Source organism: Pseudophryne corroboree, chromosome 6 (assembly GCF_028390025.1).
Source record: "Pseudophryne corroboree isolate aPseCor3 chromosome 6, aPseCor3.hap2, whole genome shotgun sequence".
In the NCBI taxonomy this organism is placed as follows: domain Eukaryota; kingdom Metazoa; phylum Chordata; class Amphibia; order Anura; family Myobatrachidae; genus Pseudophryne; species Pseudophryne corroboree.
In genome coordinates, this window is record NC_086449.1 from 20,783,624 (window position 1) to 20,803,512 (window position 19,889).

Below are 19,889 nucleotides of genomic sequence, written 5' to 3' on the forward strand. Positions count from 1 at the left end.
GAAAGGGAAATTATAGATGAAATATACCTTATGCTCAAATACAATGGCTGTGCAGCAGAGAAACTTCTGTGTGCACACAGTGAGTGTGCACACTCATCGGAGTGTGATTGACAGGAAGTGGGTGTTTCTGGGCGAAAACTGACCGTTTTCTGGGAGTGTGCAGAAAAACGCAGGCATGCCAGGATAAAACGCGGGAGTGTCTGGAGAAATGGGGGAGTGGCTGGTCGAACGCTGGGTGTGTTTATGACGTCAAACCAGGAAAAAAACAGGCTGAGCTGATTGCAGTGTAGGAGTAGGTCTTGAGCTACTCTGAAACTGCTAAGAAATTTCTATTTGCAATTCTGTTATTCTTACGTTCGGAATTCTGCAAAGCTAAGATACAATCCCAGAGGGCGTAGGCCTAGCGTGTGCAATGCTGCTAAGATCTGCTAGCGAGGGAACAACTCGGAATGACCCCCCGTGTCTCAACCTTACAGAAACACAACATGTTCTTTATGCAATTGCAAGACATTATATATATATATAAGAGATGAACGGGTTCGGTTCATCGAGCTCCGAACCCCCCCGAACTTCACATATTTTACAGGGGTCCGAGGCAGCCTCGGATCTTCCCACCATGCTCGGTTAACCCGAACGGGGCCGAGCGTCATCATCCTGCTGTCGGATTCTCGCAAGATTCGTATTACATATAACGAGCCACGAGTCGCCGACATTTTCACCTGTGCATTGGAGATTGAACAGAGAGGACGTGGCTACGTTCTTTCCCTGAAAAGCTCCATATCTGTGCTCAGTGTGCTGCAAATATCTGTGCTCAGTGTGCTGCATTGTGGGGACCACCAGTATATTATATTAGTACAGTACAGTAGGCCATTGCTGTATCTTGCAGCTCCGTGTCAGACTCAGTTCTAGACAGTATCCTGTTCAGTGCTCAATATCTGCTGCATTGTTGTCTGACCAGCATATACTATATATATATATATATATATATATATATATATATATAGTAGTACAGTGCAGCATTTTAGTGACCACCAAAATATAGTTGTACAGTACAGTAGGCCATTGCTGTATCTTGCAGCTCCATGTCACTTCAAATATCCATATCTGTGCTGCATTGTTGTGAGGAGTATATATAATAGTACAGTGCAGCATTTTGGTGACCAACAGTATATAGTTGTACAGTACAGTAGGCCATTGCTGTATCTTGCAGCTCCATGTGACTTCAAGTATCCATATCTGTGCTGCATTGTTGTGAGCAGTATATAGTAGTATAGTGCAGTATTTTGGTGACCAAGAGTATATAGTTGTACAGTACAGTAGGCCATTGCTGTATCTTGCCGCTCCATGTCACTTCAAGTATCCATATCTGTGCTGCATTGTTGTGAGCAGTATATAGTAGTACAGTACAGTAGGCCATTGCTATTGATATAATAATATTACTAGCATATAATTGCACACACTAAAAATGGAGAACAAAAATATGAATGGTAAAATAGGGAAAGATTAAGATCCACTTCCACCTAGTGTTGAAGCTGCTGCCACTAGTCATGGCAGAGACGTTTCAATGCCATCAACATCGTCTGCCAAGGCCGATGCCCAATGTCATAGTAGAGAGCATGTAAAATCGAAAAAACAAAAGTTAATTTAAATGATCCAAAAATCTAAATTAAAAGCGTCTGAGGAGAAGCATAAACTTGCCAGTATGCCATTTACAACACGGAGTGACAAGGAACGGCTGAGGCCCTGGCCTATGTTCATGGCTAGTGGTTCAGCTTCACATGAGGATGGAAGCACTCATCCTCCACCTAGAAAAATGAAAAGAGTTAAGCTGGCAAAAGAACAGCAAAGAACTGTGCGTTCTTCTCAATAACAAATCCCCAAGGAGAGTCCAATTTTGTCGGTTGCGATGCCTGACCTTCCCAACACTGGGCAGGAAGAGGTGGCGCCTTCCACCATTTGCACGCCCCCTGCAAGTGCTAGAAGGAGCACCCACAGTCCAGTTCCTGATTGTCAAATTGAAGATGTCACTGTTGAAGTACACCAGGATGAGGATATGGGTGTTGCTGACGCTGAGGAGGAAATTGACAAGGAGGATTCTGATAATGAGGTGGTTTGTTTAAGTCAGGCACCCGGGGAGACACCTGTTGTCCGTGGGATGAATATGGCCATTGACATGCCTGGTCAAATTACAAAAAAAAATCACCTCTTCGGTGTGGAATTATTTTAACACAAATGCGGACAACAGGTGTCAAGCCGTGTGTTGCCTTTGTCAAGCTGTAATAAGTAGGGTTAGGACGTTAACCACCTAGGAACATCCTCCCTTATACGTCACCTGCAGCGCATTCATCATAAGTCAGTGACAAGTTCAAAAACTTTGGGCGACAGTGGAAGCAGTCCACTGACAACTAAATACCTTGGGGTAAATGTACTAAGATGGGAGTTCTATTTAAGATGGGATGTTGCCCATAGCAACCAATCAGATTCCACTTCTCATTTATCTAGCACCTTCTTGAACATAATACCTGGAATCTGATTGGTTGCTATGGGCAACATCTCATCTTAAATAGAACTCCCATTTTAGTAAATTTACCCCCTTCTTCCTCTTGTACCCAAGCTCCTGCAAACCACCCCACCAACTCCCTCAATGTTAATTTCCTCCTTAGACAGTAACGCCAATAGTCCTTTAGGCCATGTCACTGGCAACTCTGATGAGTCCTCTCCTGACTGAGATTCCTCAGATGGATTCTTGAGTGTGACGCCTACTGCTGCTGGTGCTGCTGTTGTTGTTGCTGGGAGTTGATCATCATCCCAGAGGGGAAGTCGGAAGACCACTTGTACTACTTCCAGTAAGCAATTGACTGTCCAACAGTCCTTTGCGAGGAAGATTAAATATCAGAGCAGTCATCCTGCTGCAAAGCGGATAACTGAGGCCTTGGCAGCTGTGTTGGTGTTAGACATGCGTTCGGTATCCGGCGTTAGTTCATAGGGACTTAGAGAATTTCTTGAGGTAGTGTGTCCCCGGTACTAAATACCATCTAGGTTCCAATTCTCTAGGCAGGCGATACCGAGAATGTGCACAGATGTCAGAAAAAAAGTCACCAGTGTCCTAAAAAATGCAGTTGTACCCAATGTCCACTTAAACATGGACATGTGGACAAGTGGATCAGGGAAGACTCAGGACTATATGACTGTGACAGCACACTGGGTAGCCCGCAGCAAGAACAGCAGCGGCGGAACCAGTAGCAGCATCTTGCAAATGCCAACTCATTCCTAGGCAGGCTACGCTTTGTATCACCACTTTCCATAAGAGGCACACAGCTGAACACCTCTTACGGAAACTGAGGAACATCATCGCAGAATGGCTTACCCCAATTGGACTCTCCTGGGGATTTGTGACATCAGACCACGCCACCAATATTGTGCGTGCATTACATGTAGGCAAATTCCAGCACATCCCATGTTTTGCACATACAATAAATTTGGTGGTGCAGAATTTTTTAAAAAATGACGGGCGTGCAAGAGATGCTGTGGGTGGTCCGAAGAATTACGGGCCACTTTCGGCATTCAGCCACCGCGTGTCAAAGACTGAAGCACCAGCAAACACTCCTGAACCCTCCTCTCCATCAGCTGAAGCAAGAGGTGGTAACGAGGTGGAATTCAACCCTCTATATGCTTCAGAGGATGGAGGAGAAGCAAAAGGCCATTCAAGCCTATACATCTGCCTACGATATAGGCAAAGGAGGGGGAATACACCTGACTCAAGCACAGTGGAGAATGATTTCAACGTTGTACAAGGTTCTGCAAAGTTCTGCAACCCTTTGAACTTGCCACACGTGAAGTCAGTTCAGACACTGCCAGCCTGAGTCAGGTCATTCCCCTCATCAGGCTTTTGCAGAAACAGCTGGAGAGATTGAAGGAGGAACTTAAACGGAGTGATTCTGCTAGGCATGTGGGACTTGTGGATGGAGCCCTTAATTCGCTTAACCAGGATTCACGGGTGGTCAAACTGTTGAAATCAGAGCACTGCATTTTGGCCACCGTGATCGATCCTAGGTTTAAAGCCTACATTGTATCTCTCTTTCCGGCAGACACAAGTCTGCAGAGGTTCAAAGACCTGCTGGTGAGTAAATTGTCAACTCAAGCGGAACGTGACCTGTCAACAGCTCCTCCTTCACATTCTCCCGCAACTGGGGCTGCGAGGAAAAGGATAAGAATTCCGAGCCCACCCGCAGGCAGTGATGCAGGGCAGTCAGGAGCGAGTGCTGACATCTGGTCCAGCCTGAAGGTCCTGATAACGATTACTGACATGTCATCTACTGCCACTGCATATGATTCTGTCACCATTGAAAGAATGGTGGAGGATTATATGAGTGACAGCATCCACGTAGGCACACCAGACAGTCCGTATATATACTTACAGGAAAAAGAGGCAATTTGGAGGCCCTTGCACAAACTGGCTTTATTTTACTTGAGTTGCCCCCCCTCCAGTGTGTACTCCGAAAGAGTGTTTAATGCAGCCAGTCACCTTGTCAGCAATCGGCGTACGAGGTTACTTTCACAAAATGTGGAGAAGATGATGTTCATCAAAATTAATTATAATCAATTCCTCCATGGAGACATTCACCAGCAATTGCCTCCAGAAAGTACACAGGGACGTGAGATAGTGGATTTCAGTGGGGACGAATTAATACTCTATGAGGAGGGGGATGTACACAGTGAAAGAGGTGAGGAATCGGAGGATGATGATGAGGTGGACATCTTGCCTCTGTGGAGCCAGTTTGAGTAGTGATAGATTGTTTTTTTTTTTGTGGTGGGGCCCCAATCCAACCTGTCATTTCAGCCACAGTCGTGTTGCAGACCCTGTGGCTGAAATGATGGGTTTGTTAAAGTGTGCATGTCCTGTTTACACAAAATAAGGGTGTGTGGAAGAGCCCAAGGTCAATTCCATCTTGCACCTCTTTATTATTTTTTTTATCTTTGCATCATGTTATGTTTGGGGCCAATTTTTTTAAGTGCTATCTTGTCTAACACTGCAGTGCCACTCCTAGATAGGCCATGTGTTTGTGCCACCCACTTGGGTCACTTAGCTTAGTCATCCAGAAACCTCGGTGCAACTTTTAGGACTAAAAATAATATTGTGAGGTGTGAGGTGTTCAGAATAGACTGGAAATGAGTGGAAATTATGGTTATTAAGGTTAATAATACTATAGGATCAAAATTACCCCAAAATTCTATGATCTAAGCTGTTTTTGAGCGGTTTTTGAAAAAAACATCCGAATCCAAAACACACCCGAATCCGACAAAAAATTTTAAGGGAGGTTTTGCCAAAACGCGTCTGAATCCAAAACACGGCCGCGGAACCAAATCCAAAACCAAAACACAAAACCCGAAAAATTTCCGGTGCACATCTCTAATATATACAGTATATATATATATATATATATACACACACACACACACACATCATTAACCTTACTTCTAGACCATCTGTACTTTTTGTACTCTCCATTTTCTGGAGCTGATAGCAGATACAGGAAACCTAACACAAGCATTGAGCCCCAAAACTCTCATTGGTTATTCACTGCCGACGGGCACATAATGAAAAGCAGATTTTTTTTTTATCAAATTACATGCAGGTGCTTTTCAAATCTCTTCTATACTTTACTCCAGGTAACAAATATTTATTCATGATCAAGGAAATATATACATCACCACATAATCACTATAACGTATGACCAGTACTCAGATCAACACTTTGTTGATACATGGGAAATGTATGTTGTAATATGAATAAAACATATTATTTTGTGATAAATGTTGCATATAATACAGAAGTTACACTGAGCAAACCCTGAGAAGAACTGCTGTTACTACTGTGTTACATACCTCTTCCAGTATACCTGTTGTTTTATGACACAGTGGGTAAGATCTAGCATAAATTTATATTGCATACTGTTTGAAAAAAACATAAACAAAAGTGATTATGGCAATCTCATATGATTTATAGTGGGGCAAAAAAGTATTTGGACAGCCACTGATTGTGCAAGTTTACCCACTTAAAAAGATGAGAGAGGTCTGTAATTTCCATCATAGACTTCAACTGTGAGAGACAGAATCTGGAGATCACATTGTATGATTGTTACACTATTTATTTGTATATTCTTGCGGAAAATAAATATTTGGACAATCAAAAAGTTTAGCTAATACTTTGTAATATAACCTCAGTTGGCAATTACAGAGGTCAAACGTTTCCTGTAGTTCTTGACCAGGTTTGTACACACTGTAGCAGGTATTTTGGCCCACTCGTCAATGCAGATCTTCTCTAGATCTGTCATGTTTTGGGGCTGTCGTGGGCAATACGGCCTTTCAACTCCCTCCACAGATTTTCTATTGGGTTTTGGTCTTGAGACTGGCTAGGCCACTCCAGATCCTTGAAATGCTTCTTACAGAGCCACTCCTTAGTTGTCCGGGTGGTGTGTTTTGGGTCATTGTCATGCTGGAAGACCCAGCCACGTTCCATCTTCAATGCTCTTACTGAGGGAAGGAGGTTTTTGCCAAAAATCTCATGATAAATGGCCCCATTCATCCTCTCCTTAATATGGATCATTCGTCCTGTCCCCTTTGCAGAAAAGAAGCCCCAAATATGTTTCCACCCCCATGCTTCACAGTGGGTATGGTGTTCTTGGGATGCCATACATCATTCTTCTCCCTCCAAACACGGCGAGTGGAGTTTATCCCAAAAAGTTTGATTTTGCTCTCACCTGACCACATTACATTCTTCTAATCCTCCTCTGGAACAGGGTCACTGGCAAACTTTAGATGGACCTGGATATATGCTGGCTTAAGCAGGGGGACCTTTCTGGCACTGCAGGATTTCAATCCATGACGACGTAGTGTGTTACTAATGGTTACCTTTATGACTGTGGTTCCAGCTCTCTTGAGGTCATTCACCAGGTCCACCCATGTAGTTCTGGGCTGAATCCTCACCATTCTCAAGATCATTGATACCCCACGAGGTGAGATCTTGCATGGAGCCCCAGGTCGAGGGAGATTGTCAGTGATCTTGTATTTCTTCCGTTTTTCAATAATTGCACCAACAGTTGATCTCTTCTCACCAAACTGTTTGCCTATTGTCGAATCTATTTTATGGAAATTTTCAAACAAATATTGGACAATTCAAATTAATGCAATAGATGAGCCACAAAAAGCATATAGAAAGTCCAGTAATAAACCAGAGGACTAGAGAGTATTGTACATTCATATCTCACAATAGTCAAGGAAAGAAGGTCTTCCCTAAATACCCTTCAGTCAGAGTATAATGTACCAGTTATAACAATGTACAAGAAAAAGAAGGTTAATTGACAGATGACGAAATGTTGCAACCAATTGTGGACACTCGTGAGAACATAGCTAAACTAAACAAACATCAATAAACATTGGGGGGGACATCACACACATAGAAGGGAAGTGGGGATGGGAAAGAGGTGGAAAGGGAAAATAAATCATCCTAAGTCTGGTGTTCTATCCTGACAGTTTAGTGTTGTCAGGTGAAATTTAAGTAAATACAATTTCAAACTATGACGAAGGTCCTGCGTCATTAGAAAGTCTCCTAAGTAAGTTCCATGAAGTGTTTTCAAATAATTGAAGAATATGATTCTGCGAATGCTCGTCTAATATATTAATAAAATATTCCCATTTATGGTAAAAATTTTCAACTCCATGTTCAATATTAGGCATAGTAGTGCGTCTATCGTAATATAATATTTGTAACAATTTGTGTTTGACTTCTGCTATGGAGGGGGCGGAGTGTTGGGTCCAATTGATAAGAATGATCTTTTTTGCAACCGTGACAATTGTGATTAGTAAACAGAGTTTTTCTTTCTTGTTTGGGCCTAAGTCCCAGTTTTTGAAATTTCCACATAGACATGCTAGAGGGTCAGGGATTATGGTGGTAGAGAACATGGAGTTGATCAGATAGATCAGCTTATTCCAGAATTTTTTATTTTACCACATTCCCACATGCAATGAATAAATGTGGCATGAGATATGGAGCATTTTATGCAGGCTCCGGATTCAAGGGTCGTCATGTATCTCCTTTGGGCAGGGGAGATATATGCTCTATGTATCATTCTAATATGGACTTCCTGTAAATAAGATGATTGCAAAAATTTTAGAGAAGTTTCATATTGAGAATGTAGGTCTGATACTAGGTTGATACCCAGGACGTCTATGGACCACTTCTGTAGTGAAGATTCCCAATGGGATGAGGCTGAAATGGAAGCTAGGGGTTCATACAATAAACTAATTTTGTATGGTACACAGGAGATAAGTTTGAGAAGCGAAGCAAATGTTGACATCGCATTATCTGTGGTCGAAGGAGTGGGAAGGGACTGAACATAATGACGTGTTTGGAGATACATATAAAAATGATGAGATGGGATAGAATATCTGGATTGGAGATCGGTGAACAATAATAAGTTGCCACCAGGGTCAAATACTGTTGCTATCGAGGCCAAGCCCTTTTCCTTCCACTGAAGAAAAGAGACATTAGACAAAGAAGGGGGGAAAGCAGGGTTCCCCCACAGTGACGTGTATGGGGAATAGCTAGGATTAGTGTGAAATTTCCTATTTATTATAATCCAGGATCGATATGTGTCCATAAATAAGGGATTACTTTTAATGGCAGTCGGAACATCAGACAATTTGGAGTGCAACAGGGCATTTGGAGAATAGGGAGAGAATAAGGCAGAATCTAGATGACTATCTGTGTAAGAACTAGTGTCGAGTAACCAGTCACTAATATAACGAAAGACTATAGCATTCGAATATAAAGTTAAATCAGGGAAGCCGAGGCCTCCATGCTTACGGGGAAGTCGTAATTTGGAGTAGGCTATTTGAGGACATTTCCCTTGCCACAGAAAGCGGGAGAAGTAAGAATTCAAAAGTTGTACATCTTTATTGAGAAGTCTAATTGGCAGCATTTGCATTACATAAAAGATTTTTGGAAATAAAACACTTTTAATGGCCGCTAATCTGCCTAGGTCCGATAAATCTGCTGATATATGTATATCCAGATTCTTAATAGAGGACTGAGAAATATGAAAGGACTGAAGAATAGGAAGTAATTGAAAAAACGAGGGTGGGCCATGAATAGGGAGAATCACTGATTTATCTAGGTTGACCTTATAGCCAGAAACGGATCCAAAAGAGGAAATGAGGTTTAGGACAGCTGGGAGAGAGGTAGTTGGATTGGAAAGAAAGAGAACCATGTCGTCTGCGTATAATGAAATGTTCAGTTGTTTAGACTGGATAGTAACGCCCTCCACTGACGTTGAGTTACGTATTGCAATCGCCAGTGGTTCTATGGCTATAGCAAATAAAAGGGGGGATAGAGGGCAACCTTGTCGTGTTCCGCGGGAAATAGAAAAGGAAGACGAAAGAGAGCCATTGCAGGAAATATGTGACTGGGGGGAATGGTATAATGTTTGTAGAATGGATATGAAAATGGGGGGGAAGCCAAACAAACGCAAAGTGGAGAAAAGATAGTTCCAATTTACTAAATCAAATGCCTTTTCTGCATCAAAAGAAACAAGCATCTTAGGGGGAGCAGAATTAATAGAAATCGAGTGATGAATCATTGCCAAGATTTTACGGACATTCACAACTGAATGCCTACCTAAGATAAATCCCGTCTGGTCCGGATGTATAATTTGGGGTAAATATAGTTTCAGTCTGTCAGCTAGAATCTTATTAAACAATTTGTAATCAAAGTTTAGTAAGGAACCTGGTAGGGATAGATCCTTACACGGTTTAGGGAGTAATTTAATGATTGCCGAATTAAAATAAAGAGGTAAGATTGAGTACTGATTATGTTATTATAGAACGCCACCAAATTTTCCCCAAACCTAGGTAGTAAAATCTTATATAATTCTGCTGTTAAGCCATCCGGGCCAGGGGCTTTTAGGGGTTTGGAATATCGAATTGCTTTTGTGACTTCGTCAATGGAGATAGGAGCCTCTAATATATGTAAAAATTCCTCAGGGAACTGTGGAAGGGAGGGAAACGTCCAAGAATGAGAAGAGTCATTAGTAAGTAAGGGAGGATTTTCATGATGAGGGGCAGAGTATATTTTTTCGTAAAAAGATTTCATAACATCAGTGATCTGGTCACTCGAGTTTGTTAAGGAGCCATCTTCACGACGGAGGGGGTGAACTAGCATTTGCGGCTGCGAGCCTCTTAGCAGATTGGAAAGAAGGCGTCCTGTCTTGTTACCAAATTTATGGAATTTGTAGTTAGTAGTGAAGAGGACTCACAATCCAAATTAGAATGCTTAAAAACCATCCATGCGGCCTCTATTTTCTGGTGAAAAGTTACGGATTGAGACAGGTAATTAGGACATTTCCAGAGCCTAAAAGTGCCTTTATCTATTGTGGTCTGCAGTGTAATCCAGACTAGTGCATGGTCCGATAAACCTATAGGTTCAATGGTAGCATCATGTATTGTGGGAAATAAGGAGGTAGCTAATAAAATATAATCAATGCGAGAAAGAGTTTGATGTGCCGCCGACAGGCACGTATAGTCCCTGTCGGTCGGATGCATTGCACGCCAAACATCCACCAAGCAGAGTTGTTCAGGGCTGGGATCCCCAATTTTGGGAGGCAGGAGGGAGACTTTTGTGGGGTGGATTTGTCTAGTATAGGAAAGGAGATAAGATTAAAATCCCCTAATAAAATGAGGGGGCTTGAGCTATAAGGTAATAATTTGGCCAGTAAGTTGGAAAATAAGGATTTCCTATAGACATTCGGAGCATAGATCGTACATAAAACATATGGGGACTTATTGAGTAAAATTTCTACAATCAGATAACGACCTTCAGGATTAATCACTAAAGCATAGATAGAGATGGGTAAGGATTTTTTGACTAGAATGACTACTCCACGTGATTTGGAATTGAATGAAGCAGCTGCTAATAATTTCCAACCCAATATCTGCAACTTCAGTGATTCAGAATTAGTTAAATGTGTCTCCTGAAGGCAAACAATGTCTAGTTTCATCTTGGAGATATAAGTAAGTATCTTACGTCTTTTAGCTGGGGAGTTGATCCCTCCCACATTCCACGTACCTATTCGTACTGACATTTACATGATGGGGGTGTTAAACAAGGACCAGAATGGAACATCCTGACTCAACCTGGCAATCAAAAAGAGAGAGGGAAGGGGGGAGGGGAAAAGAACAGGAGGAAAAAGACAAACAGACAGACAGGGGAAAAATGACGGATGACATATGCAAAACAGAACAAATAATTCCAACATCCTTAGAAGAAGGATAGGTGATATATAAGTAAACCAATAAAGTACAATGCGCTTGAAAAGCCTTAGTAAGCATATTATAACATAGATGAATTGTGCAGGCCTCAAACATAGCTAGGAGATAACATCAATAGTTGTTAAACCTAAGCTTTAACACCCGAACATGTATAAAGATACCAATATAAGCCTAATCATGCTCAGAGAGCAAGAGCCATGAGGAAGAGTAGTGGAGTAATCTATCCTGAACACTGTGTAGATTAGTGAGCGGTAGAAGGCGGGTCAGTAATGTTCGCGTGAGATGAAGCACTACCAGCTTCAGCCAAAAAGGCTTCGGCATCAGCGGGGGTATTGAAATCTTTGTAAGACGTTCCATCGAATAGTTGAAGTCTGGCCGGATACATCAAAGCGAATTTTCGGTGATCAGCAACCAAACGGGAGCAAATGGGAGAGAAGGCTTTTCGTGCTCGAGATAGTTCAACTGAAAAGTCTTGAAAGAGATATAGCCTTGCTGATTCCCATAAAATAGGGTTCTTGTTGTGGGAGGCCGACCACAATGTCTGTTTATGTAAGTAGTTGAGACAGCGAAAAAGGACTACCCGTGGGCGGTTAGCAGAAGAGGACTGATGACCCACTCTGTGAACTCTTTCTATGACAAGGTCACGACATTCAGCTTCAACCCCCAAAATGGTCGGTAGGGTAGAATGCACAAAGTGGGCCAATGCTGGACCCTTAACTGATTCTGAAAGACCCACAAGGCGAATGTTATTTCTTCTTGACCGATAATCCAGGTCGTCTATCTTATTCCAGAGATGATAGTTGTCCTTCTCCAATTTGGGAACTACATGAGTAAGATGTGAAACGTCCTGAAACAAGGTACCGACCCTGTGTTACGTTTCTTCAACACGAGTGAGTCGGTTTAATTGCGAGGTGATATCCGTTACTGCTTTTGATGATAATAATGGCCCCATGGTCGCCTTGATTGCCTCCACCACATCATTGTAGGTAACATATGAGTCTGGAGGAGCTACTGACTTTTTGGCAGCTGGAGACATAGCCATGGTGTCTGCGTCAGAAGTTATATTTGCATCAGCTCTACGTTTCTCCTGGCGTTGTTGAAGAGGCTGCGTGGATGCAGAGGATGAAAGGTATTTTTCCATATAAGCAGTAGCTTGGCCCAAAGAGGCAGGTGTCGGAGTTGTAGTGACGCTGTTTAATTGATTAAGTTGAGGCCTGCGAGGAAGGCAATCAGCGCATTACAGAAGCACAGTTACATATCAAAACTTGTGGATGATTTTTCCTGTGAATGCATCCCTGGCAGAGCAAATAGAAATCTCAATTCGTATTGTAGCGAAGGACTGTGGTCTAACCAGCAGTATCGCAGGTTCCTCCACAATGTACTGAAAATCACAGGGACTGCATTTGGGATATTCAGATTTATAGATATAGAAATCACAGGAAATGTGGGGGAGGAGTGGATGATGATAAAATCCACAGGTAGCAACAGACCGGGTGCACAGGGGTACTGCTGATATAGTTATAAGGATTATAGAAATATATGAAACTGAGGTGTAAGTCCAGCCAGTGATATATGTTCTTATAATTCCAATGTGAGGTTTTCAATATCCAGCAACACTGCCAAGGAGAGATATCAGCACCAGGAGGGAGAGTGATAAAGGGTATGTGATAGAGTTAGTCAGGAATGATGTTAGAATGCTGGAGAGAGCTTGACAGCTAGATGTAAAATGTAAATTGGCTGCCGCAGCAGCAATGGCCAGAATGATGGTTCCACTGCTCTATATTACTCTCACCTCCCTTGTTGTGATGCAGGGCTAACTGCCCTGTGTTTCAGTGTAGTCTGCTGGGCCCCTGGAGGGGAGACAGGAGCTGTGAGGCTGCTGGATGGACTGGCAGTGGCGCCCGCGGTCCCGTTTCCCCGCGATCTCCGGCGTGGAGCTCATTCGCCGGTTAGCTGCGGAAATCGAGCCCCCGGCATGACTGGGGGCGAAGGCCGCAACCCGCAGAGACCTCTAGTAGCGTCTCCCGGCTCTGCAGCACTTCGCCAAGCTGACCGCCAGTGGCAGGAGGTAGAGGGGTCAGAGCAGGGAACACTCTCACAAGGCTGCAGCATATACAACATGCACTTTTAAAAGATGTGTGGTGGGAGCTTTTCAGAAATGCTGCTGTCCTCCAACCCGGTCAGGCCACGCCCCCTCTCTAATCTTTTTAAGTGGGTCAACTTGCACAATCGGTGGCTGTCCAAATACTTTTTTGCCCCACTTTTATGTATTTTTCTATAGAAACTAGTTTTTTTTTAGCAAAGACAGTAATGCTTAAATACAGTAGGTAGCTATTTTTTTGCTTATGATAGATACAAAAATAACGGCACATGCTGTATCGTACTTGATTTCACAGGGATTAACCTGTAAATTCTTGTCACTGGCGTATTTATTATGGGTGCAGTGTGTGAGGTGTGGGCCATCAGAGACCAGGGGGGCCCACACTGCACACCCTGCATCCATTTTTCATACTTACCCTCCGGAGTTCCGCGGAACAGCCGCAGCACTGCCAAAATCACTGGGAAATAGTGCTGCTACTCCATTTTCCTGGAGATTTGCGCATGCGCTGTAGATTCTGGGACAGCAACAGGGTCTCCTAGGGACCCTTGTGCCCAGAGCAAAGTGCTGCCACTGGCTAGAAAGTAGGGGGCACAGAAAGAGCTGCACATGGGCCTCTTCCTTTATAGAAATGCCTGTTGCTCTTGCCCTAATATCTTCTGATCCGTATATGTGCTCATTACACCATACTAGCGGAATGTACTCATAAGCTATGTATATGTTTGGTTGATATTTATTGTGATGTGTTGGCAGGCTATCACAGTAATTCATTTCAAATTACGTTTAATACTTGTTTTATACTATTTCTCTAATGTGTGCTAGTTTTTTAGAGAGATTCACAATAAAACGTATTAACTAAAAGCCTGTCCCCCACAAAAGACTCTACTTTCTTTTGCCATAACATACACCTCCATTTTTACAATCACATCTCGTTACCACCTCCAAACACCTGCACTGACATCGCACTGTGACAGAACCTTTGACTTCCAGTAAGCAGTCATCTAAAGGTTAGAAATGATGAGATAAATCTGGTGAATTGTAATGAGATCAGTGGAGGACACTGTGATTTTTTTGCAGGAGCTTCATATCAACTCTTGGTCCCACAAAGAAGTTATTCAGAACGTTTGTAGATAAACACCAGACCACATAGACCACATTACTTTATCAGAGTAGGGTTATGTTCATAGCATTTGATATATCTGTAACTGGCTTCACAATCTACAGATAATATATGTAAATAGACTGAACTAATTCTTGAATAGCAGACTCACCAGAAATAAGGTCAAAGTAAGAAATGACTGAGGCCAGGAAGACCAACTAAGACCCCTCTTAAATCACTGGGACGCGGTTGGGTTGTCTGTTGAATGCCAATATCAGTCCGATGGATATTCTTCTACCGTGTGACTATATAATGTTGAAAGCATTTTCCTTACCATGAAAAACCAATGGACACATTTTAGCTTGAGACACAGGAACAATCCTAGAGACATTTATGGGTGTTGTTGAGATAAGTTTTTTAAAGGATCAGATCTTCACAGGCAGCCATACATCTGGTCTCACTGATGTGGAGTCTTTATTATCATCAAGGCAATTTCTTTGCATTCAAACTCCACAAATGTCATTTTAAGCTGTAATGAATTGTCAGTAGATTCCATCTGCGGCAGAAGGTTCCTGGTTATTTAGGATAAAGCTGGTGTACTGAAGCATAGGAGAATATTATTTATAAATGTAAAAGGTTTATGGCATTCTCCGGGCTTTTTATATATTACTGTTTGCCATGGGATTTACATGTTGTGACACATAAGTGAGACGTTCAGGGACAATTATTTGTTTTCCCAACTGGGAAGGAAGATGTTATTGTTTGTGGCTGGTTTCATTATAATTAATTCATTTATTCATCTAAATCTTCATAGCTTGCAGTAACCCTTTATCTCTTTAGATTCTGCTTTTGAGATTTGCACCCAGAACAGACTATTGCACAGTTACCATGTTGCCGGTGGCGCCATTGTTCTGACAATTGTCTTCAGAAAGATGGCACCAACACAGGAGATTGTGAAGGCTCACTTTAAAAGAAAAAACTCTTTTGCAGAATCCTTGTTGAAAGGTATCCAACCACATTACATTTTTAAGAGTTAGGTTTATGTTCATGATCACAGAATTTTTAAATGTACATTTTTGATTGGCTACTCAATCTGGTGAGAACATGTCATCTTCTCATCATCTATGTAGCAATCTTCTGAATGTCAGATAGAGGGTAAGATGGTAAGATTAGTATGATCAGAAAGACCAAACGTGACCCCTTTGGAAGTCATGGATAGCCTTCGGGATGTCTCTCTTCAGGTTATTCAACAATAGCATGACTTTAAAATATTTCTAACATTTTCCTTGCTGGAAAAATGAAGTTTGACTTGGGCCTAATCACACTGATCAACACTCGTTTTATTGGGATATAGTCCTTAGGTCGACCTCACTTAGGTCGACAGTCATTAGGTTGACCAATATTGGGCATTAGGTCGACATGACAAAGGTGGAGACATGAAAAGTTCGACATGAGCTTTTAACTTTTTTCATTTTGAAAAAAATGTCATACTTTACCATCCACGTGGACTACGATTGGGAAAAGTAACCTTTGCCGAGCACAGCGGCAGTGGATTGATTCACCTTGCTCGAATCATGGCGAGCCAAGCGAGGGGACACTGTGCACTAATTGGGGTTCCCGGTCACTATACAAAGAAAATGACAGAAAAAAAAAACCCTCATGTTGACCTTTTCCCACGTTGACCTTTTCCAGGGTCGACCTAGTGCCTGTCGACTAATAGTGGTTGACCTAATGAGTTTGGACCTAAATAGGGTCGACCCAACGATTCCATTCCCATTTTATTACAAATCACATTTAAGCGATGTTGTGGTAACTTTGTGACGCTGATTTTGAGTATGACATCCATTTTGATAGATTGACTCTAATTTTTGAGATACATGAACCAGAAACAAGAAAAACTCACCACTCTCCTGACAGTGGCCAGAGAAGGAATACTTTGGAAGGAATACGGAGAAGGGATTCTCTAGAATGATTGTGGAATAAACACCTACAATACGTGAATGTCATGGTACAGCATTAACCTGTTTTCTTCCATCATATAAAGAAGCAAACTAGGGACAATATAGTTTTGTTTCACCTGCAAGAATTATTATTTTTTTTTTTTTTTTGTGTATTTATTATAGCAAGCAGTGATTCAGGCTCCATTTCACACAGGACAGCTGGAGAGCTGTGTGCTCTGACCATCTGTGCTGACTCCACTCCAGTGCTGAGCTGAACTATCTGTCCACTCCAGGCTGTGCTGACCTACAGTATCTGTCAATCCAGTCCAGTGCTGCTGAGCTGACATATCTGTCCAGTGCCCATCCACTCCAGTGCTGCCTCTCTCTGTCACCAACTACCTACTGTATGTCACCCACTGCCTCCATGTCACCCTCTGACTCCATGTCACCCCCTATCTCTCTGTCACCCCTGCCTCTCTCTGTCTCCCCTGACTCTTACTGTCATCCTTTGCCTCTCCCTATCACCCACTGCCTTTCACCATAACCTTTTCCTGTCACTCTCTGCCTCTTCCCCTCACCTCTACCTCTGCAATAATCTCTCCCCATTACCTCTTGCTCCTGTTACCCACTACCATGCCCCATGATCCTCTACATTACTCACTGCATCCCCCAGACATCACCAACTTCCACCCCTGTCGCACATTCCCTGGCATCATCCACTGCCTTCCACTGTCACCCATTCCCTAGCATCACCCACTGCCTCTCACCGTCACCCTCTATGTCTATGCCTCCCACTAGCTCTCCCTGTCACTCACTAACTCACCCTCTTCATCTCTATCTCCCTATCACCCTCTCTCTCTCTTGTATGTCTCACTGTCACCCTCTCCCTGTCACTTATTGCCTCTCTGCATCACCTTCTCCATGTTATGAACTGCCTTTCCCCATCACCCTTTCCTGTCACCCACTGCCTCTCCATATCCTACTATCTATCACTGTCACCTCTCTCCCTGTTACCCACTGCCTCTTCCATTATCCTTTACATCACCCATTGCCTTTCCTGTTGTCACCCCCTTCCCCTCATCACTAATTCCCTGGCATCACCCACTGCCTCCCTCTTTCACCCATTCCCTGGCATCACTCACTGCCTCTTACTGTCACCCACTATCTCTCCTTCTCCCACTGTCTCTCCCTGTCACCTACTGCCTCACTCTCTGCCTCTCCCCTGCACCATTATCTCCCCATCACTCTCTGTCTCTCCAATGCATCACCATCTCCACATTATACTGAAATGGAATTCCCTGGGAAGCCATGCCCCCTGTTGTGAGATAATGCCCATTTTCCAGTGCTCATCCACTCCAGTGCTGCTGAGCTGACAGATTTTCCCACATACATATAGCCTTCTGTCACATTAAACATCCCTTCTAGTCAGGGCCGGATTAAGGCTGGCGGGGGCCACAGGCAACAAACATGTGGGGGCCCTTTCCACTAAAAATTGCGGCCAAAGAAACCCCCTGTGCGTGGGCGAGTTGGCAGGCGGGCACTCGCACACTCAACTCACATACATACACACTCACTCACACAATGACTCACACACACATACTCACCCACATACGGAGCAGCAGCTTTCCAGCAGTGCACGCTGGTGGCTCAGTCAGTGTCTCGCTGGGTAGTGAAGTGAAATCCCGCGAGACACTGACTGAGCTGCCGGCATGCATTACTGAGACACACGTTAGGGGCCCCCACAGACTGCGGTTTAAATCGGAGCAGTCTCTGTCAGCAGCTGCCGAGGAGCACAGTATCCACTCCTTGATGGCTGCTGAGAGAGACTGCTCCAATTTATAAAGCAGTATTTTGGCGGCCCTAATGTGTGGGGGGCCTGGAAAGACCGCCCTTGTCACCCCTAGTATAATCCGGCTCTGCTTCTAGTCATGCCATGCTAGAGTGCTATCATCCTAGAAAACACTGTAATGTACCATTTCATATCCTGATACAACATCAGTCACACACAGAATATAGGCAACGTTTAATGGAAAAAGTTGCAGACAAAGACACTCAGCACTGCAGAGTCACATCACGGCACTTTGTTGTGTGCTGTACCTTACTGCACTCACATAAACATAAGCAGTGTGACAAAGCAGTGTGAGTTGCCATTTGCAAAAATAGTAAGACGTTTTTAAAAAAAGTTTAAAAATGTAAAAAATTGTTGTTTTTGTTAAACTGTGCTGTACCCCACTGTACTTTGTTCAAATAAATATAAGCAGCGTGACTCCATGCAGTGTGAGTTGTTATTTGCGAAAAAGTAAATATAAATTGCTCTTTTGTTTATACAACATCTGTGCACTGTACCCTACTGAGGCTGTGCACATAAATATAAGTACTGTGACTCCGCTGGCCAAGCCCCACTGCATTCACATAATATAAGCAAGTTAAAAGAGAGACACAGCGCTTCCTTGAGGAAAGAATACACTACACAATAGAAGTGAAGATGAATTTATATATTTATTTATTTATACAGTACATATATAGGCATATAAAAACATAAACTAGATTGTGTATCATAAATTGATGCACACATGTGGCAAAATGTTTATAAAAAATTGTAAAAATATATGTAGAGCATGAAAAAGTGGCAACAAAGTATAGTCACTCCTTGGTTAGGATTCCACATCCACAGTATAGTGATAAATTGAGAGTGTTCTGTTCCTTATTTTGACCTTGATAGATGGTTTCCAATAAGGAGCTGTCAGTGAAGGGACTATACTTTTTTGTCACTTTTTCATGTTTTACATATATTTTTACAATTTTTAATAACCCTTTTTCCACGTGTGCAATCAATTTATGATACACAATCTCATTTATGTTTTTATATATGTGTCTTTTTACGCAAACTAGTAAAAATAAATATATAGTCATCTTCACTTCTATGATGTAGTATATTCTTTCCTCAAGGAAGTGATGTGTCTTTCTTTTAAGTTGTATCTATGTATTTATCGGACTGACAATCCTTATTATTTACACACTTTAACAAACCAATCATTTCAGTGACAGGGTCTACCACATGACTGTGGCTGAAATTACTATTTTGTTTGGGCCCTCACCAAAAAAGAAGCAATCTCTCCTTGCTCAAACTGGCTCTCCAGAGGCAAGATGTCGACCTCATCCATATCCTTCGATTCCCCACCTCTTTCACTGTGTACATCCTCATCTTCACAGAGTATTTATTTGTCCCCACTGGAATCCACCATTACAGGTCCCTGTGTACTTTCTGGTGGCAATTGCTGGTCAAGGTCTTCCCGGAGGAATTTATAATTCAATTTGATGAACATCATCTTCTCCACATTTTCTGGAAGTAACCTCGTACGCTGATTGCTGACAAGGTGACCGGCTGCACTATACAATCTTTCGGAGTACACACTGGAGGGGGGGC